The sequence below is a fragment of the Dendroctonus ponderosae genome, unplaced genomic scaffold, assembly GCF_020466585.1.
Source record: "Dendroctonus ponderosae isolate FM_Combo_2020 unplaced genomic scaffold, Dpon_F_20191213v2 Dpon_F_20191213_1, whole genome shotgun sequence".
NCBI classification, from domain to species: Eukaryota; Metazoa; Arthropoda; class Insecta; order Coleoptera; family Curculionidae; genus Dendroctonus; species Dendroctonus ponderosae.
Window position 1 is genome coordinate 5106789 of NW_026017110.1, and position 5938 is coordinate 5112726.

Here is a 5938-nt window from a genome sequence, read left to right on the forward strand (position 1 = left end):
TTAGTTTATTTTATTTTGTCCGCCACTGACTGGAGAATTCACTCATTGTCCGGGTTTTGACAACATTTTTGTTAGAAATCCAACTGAAAGCTGCATTTGTTCGGCCTATTGTAATTAATGACACGTATTGATGGATTGTCACTGTCAAACAGTCGAGTTCATGAGGTAATAATACAGTGGCGTAGCCTAGATTCCTACAGAGAGATATTTTCTAGGGTGTTCCATAACGTTAATTTTTACCATTCTTTGGTATTTTTTGTTTGAATGTTTCTGATGCATTGGTTTTGACAGAGAAAGTTCTATTCATTGAATAAAGCAAATTAATGATAGAAATAGATCACAAAGAAGAAAAATAAAGTGAGAAAAATTATTATAAAAAATACGTCGGAAAGGCACTTTCGACTTAATCGGTAATCTTCAGGACCAATAAAACCAGATAAAGTAAAAATTAAAACCCAACTGGTCGTGAGTTAATTTCAACCAAAGAGTGGGTGTTAAGCAATGTACCTACAGGGTGAGTTTCTTTCGATGACTAGTACAGGGATCTTCGGAACTAGAGCAGTTACGAAGAAAGTCAAATGAACAAAGAATTGTGGTTTTGAATGCTCTACTCGAAACCAATTTAATTTTTCTAAAATTTGACTGCTGTCAAGAGATATTTGGGAAAAACTTAATTATGGTAAATTTGTAAATTACTCCTAGTTCCGTTGATATTAAATTGACAGGAAAACATTTAATAGAAAACTTGTAGGAAATTGAATTCCAAATAAAATGGCATAAGATTCTCCAAAATAGCTGTATTTTTTATACAAATTTTATTTTTTTTTAATGGCAACCATGCTTGATTATTTCTTCACCGAATAGAGCATTTTGCTACGATTTCTGTGATATATCACATTGTTAGGTTTTTTTCGAAAATAAAGTGTCTGCGAACAATTTCTACTTGTTCAATTTAGTTGTTCTCAGTTGGCCATGGAAAATAGTATCAGACATACAGCATTGTTTCTATAGCAACAAATAGTAACAGTATGCTTAACGCTTAAAGTTGGCAATAACCTTATTTTAATTAAGACCGCTGCTCATTTAAAGTGTTTATTATACAAATCAAATCATACCAATAATAATTAAAATTTAACTCTAGAAACCATCAGAAAAAAGTCCACCATTCTTATCAATGCAAACATTGCAACGCTTTAAAACTGAATAAGTTGCTTTTCTTGCGGATCGACCATCAATATTTTCAAATGCTCTAACAACAGCTTCTTTAAGTGCATTTAAATTGGAATATTTGTTTTTGTAAACTGTGTTTTTTTACGGCTCCCCACAAAAAGAAATCCAAAGGTGAAAGATCCGGTGATCGAGATGGCCATAAAATAGGGCCGTTTCGTCCAATCCAAGCCCCAGGAAATGTTACGTCCAGGTGATTCCCACTTGGGAGAAATTGCGGAGGAGCGCCATCATGTTGAAACCGTTGCACCTTACGCCATGTTTCTAAGCCTAATTCGTCCAACATAAAATCAAAGTTATTCCGAAGGAATTGAATATACCGACTCCTATTTAAGGTGCCATCAAAAATAAATGGTCTAAGAATTTTTGAACCTACCATTCCGCTTCAAACGTAAAACCCAAATCTAGTTTGTGGTCCCCTTTGCTCAACGTGGTGGGGATTTGTTTGATTCCAAAAGTGTTCATTTTGTCGATTAAACAATAATTTTTAATCACTTGAGTTATTAACTCAAGATATGTAGTTAATAAATATAATTATACGTATTAAGTAAACATACATATTTAGTAAACAATATGCAAAACAATCTTATACTCAATTGCCATCATACATAGTCTTTATTCTTGACTTGAATTAAAGGCATCAATAACTTTGGAAATGTTTATTACAACACTCGTTTCAATAGCCAAAGGGGCTAACGAGGACAATCTTGCTTCTGGCGTATGTTTTTAACCGTCGTAAGCACGAAGATAACCTCTCAGATAGGGATGCAGAGTTTATTGAAATCGTAAAAACACACGAAAAACTTCAAAAAGGAAACACACTTTTCAAAGATTTTTATACAAAAACGTCAGCCCTTTCTTGAAAAGTTTTGTTTTTTGATTCTTATATACTTGAGCAATACACTGAGTATAAATACATCTTCTGCATTGTTTTTTTCTTCCGGATTGTAAAACGAACGACAAAACAGAATGCTTTATCGGTTAAGGAGATGTATTCCAGCCAAGAAAACATTTTATACCACTCTCCAAAATTTGCTACCATTCGTTTTAGCAAAATTTAATTTAATTGGTTGAAAGGAGCCTTCCCTAAAACACGCCTTAGCCAAACCTGGACCATAAGCAGGATCACGTTTACTGATTAGACCATTTGTCGATTTCTCAATAGAACTAGAGGAACAGCTGGGCCTCTGTACTTCCTCTGCAGGAGTGGACTCCTTCGTAGTTGTAGCTGGCTGAGCGAATGACGGGCCCAACACATCTACTACATCAGGTTCTGGTTTATGCTCCTAAGCAACTTCGTCTGGCGGTTCATTTTCTGTTTCTTTTTGCTTGCTCGGCCTGACGTAAAGTAGGAGAACAACAAATTTTGCGCTTTTATTATTTTCAGCCTGACAAAAAAAAACAGTTATACCATTCGATAGGGAATTGAAAAGGTTTAAGTTGAGGAAACTCCTGAAACCGACCAATAAATGGAATCTATGAAATAACTGAAATGTACTTACCATATGTCATTATGTAGATATGTACAATATGTACAACACGTGCAATATGTACGTATGAACCTTCACATCACACTGCACATTAATGTGATATACATCTCCTGAGTAGCGAGGTTTAAGAGCACATTTACACACAAGTTAAAGAACAATCCCAGTTGCAGATTTGTATTTTTCAGTTTTTTCAGTTATTTTTTAGGGATATGTTAATTATTGACACTTACTTTAAAATTCTGGGGTGGCAAATGATTGCTCTTGACAATTCTGGGGTGGCAGCCGCCACCCCTTGCCACCCCCGAATTACGCCAATGCCTGGATGTAAAGTTTGCAATATTGATAATATATACGGATGGAATTTGTGTTTTTATAAAGTCTCATCACGGTGCTTTGGAAAGTCCCGGATTCTCATGCGATCTCTCTGGTTGAAATCTGTGGATTCTGGCTTACAATGGAAAATTACATTAACCTCCGCACAGTTTCATTTATTATTTTATCTTAATTTTTTGGCTACGTAAAACTTCAATAAGTACGCAAATTGTTGATATTATTTGTTGCTATGGAAGCAATGCTATGCATTATACTATTTTCCATGACTAAGTTAGTTCAACTAAATTGCAAAAGTATAAATTGCTCGCAGACACTTTATTTTCGGAAAAACCCTAACGATATCACAGAAATCGTAATAAAATGCTCTATTGGGTAAAGCAATAATCAAGTATAGTTGCCGTTTAAACAAACTCAAATTTGTGTCATATGTCAAAAATGACAGTTATTTTCTAGAAATGTCTTATGCCATTTTGTTTGGAATTCAATTTCCTACAAGTTTTCCATTTAATGTTTTCCTGTCAAATTAATGTCAACGGAACTAGGAGTAATTTAAAAATTTACCATAAATAAGTTTTTCCCAAATATCTCTTGACAGCTGTCAAATTTTAGAAAAATAAAATTGGTTTCGAGTAGAGCATTCAAAACTATAATTCTTTGGCCATTTAACCTTTTCCGCAACTGCTATAGTTTCAAAAATCCCTATACTGGTCATCGAAAAAAATTCACCCTGTATATTTTGCGCTGATTCTAAACCGAATTCCTCAAGAAGCAAACTCATTTTTTTCACTGGAACGTTTAGACAGATTAGATAAAACCCTGCCATTCAATGCCGCATTGAACTATGTATTTAGCAACAATCGGTATTAACAAACTACACATTGAATTTCAAGCTTCTGAAGGATGAACGATTATTTTGAATGACCCTGTATTGCCGCCTTCCCTTAATCGCTGATACATGTGGAGCATTCAACGATATCCCCTGAACTATGTGAAAGTTATTTCGGAAAATAATCAATAAATGAGCGATGTTAATGCCATTGAGTTGTGCAACTTTCCGGACATTTTTCGCATAAATCAAAAGTTTCAGCTTTGGGCCACAGACTTTTCCCAATCCGAAGCTTGTCGTACCTTGTATCGGCTATTTCCAGCACATTTGACCCTACTCCATATTTCAATACTTAAACACTCCAGTTGTCTAGGATATCCAGCCAAACAAGAGCTGTTTGTTACCTAATGGTAACTGGAGTCGTCGATAGGGCTAATTTAGTGCTGGATTTGTGTTGAATTTTAGGGAGGAAAATGTGGCCGAAGTCATGGAAAAGCTGAAACTTTTGGTTCATCAACCGCTTTTCTGGTAGTGTAGTTAGCAAAGTATGTGAAAACGCGAAAAAACCGAATCTCAGGTAAGTAAACTGAACATTAGTTCTTTAACTTAGGTACTTTCAAACAACACAACTTCTTCAGTACTTTAAGTATAGAAATTTCGCATATACAGAGTGACTCATAGTCTGCATGTAGCCACAAGTCGCGCAGCGGTAAAATCAACAAGATAATTATTCAGAGTGATCTAAAATCGGCGTCATTCCTCTGGAGGTGTTGTCTGGCGGTGTTTTAGGAGTACAGAAAAAATAGTAAAAAAAAATTAATTGTTATTAAAAACTGAGAAATTTTCAAAAAACTATATCAGAAAGACGGCAACAATGGTTTTCACGGTAATCCGTGTATTTCTCGATAATACCTGTTGCTTCGTAATTATTAAAAACTCCGGTAACCATAGAATTATACAGAAAGTGACAATAAAATAGACAAGGATAAACCGTAAATTCAACAGGATTCGTTGAATGTCGAACGTACTTTTTCGAAATGTCAATTATTGTTCTCATAACCTCGAATTTATGTTTAAAAATAAACATAACATAACCTTATTTTCCACTCTTATCGAGCAGCTTCTCGTATTCGATTAATTAACTCCTGCTCAATTTGTACCGGTGTTCAGTAAGCCAATGGTTCAATGTGTCTTTGTGCTGTGCGTATCTTACATACGTGGTAGGAATGCAGCCCTTTCTCGGTATTTATTTAGTGCCAGTGAAATAATGATCTGTTAATGACAAACATCAATGCCGTCTTGACTTTTCATCAAAAAATTGTATATAGAAGAGAACTTTTTTGATATTAAAAATTTTCTCAATTTGAAGCAAACATCGTAATTTTTCTTTTTGAATGATTACGTATTCCAATATGCTACAAATTAAACATGGGGCAATTTCAAAACAATGCTTACTAACAAAGTTGAAATTGGATCTTCAACTGTTAATATATTCTCCAAATTATCGAAAAAAATTTTTTTTATATATTTCTCGTACTCTTCGAGTGAGCCAAATTACTATTACTATTACTCCTTAATAGGAATGGCGCCAATTTTGAATCACCCTGTACACTTTGGACTAGGAAGATGTAAAAACTCCAAAATTATTTTAGTATACAGGGCGATTCCTTAAGAACGGGAAATGCGAACACTGAAGATACTACACGTCAAAGCCTTACCCGAGAGTTGACATCTCCCGGAGATGCAGGGTGTTAAAAGTCGTAATTTACATTCGTTTCTTTAGGTTCCTGGATCGATTGAGGAGGGTTGCAGGGTCGTCCTTCCCGCCCTTGTTTTCGCGATTTTGCTTCTGATGTGACTGAAACACCACGTAAACTTCTCTATACAGGGTTATTCACGTTATACGGCACGGACGTTTGCGGCTAGCCCGTTTGCTTTTTGCAAAGTATTATTTGATGAATCCACAGACGCTTATCGGGTGCACATTTTAAAAATATTTTTGTAATGTACAGTGTCCCAAAAGCCCCAAAAGTATCAAAGTTGTGTTTTTCTAAATGAAATA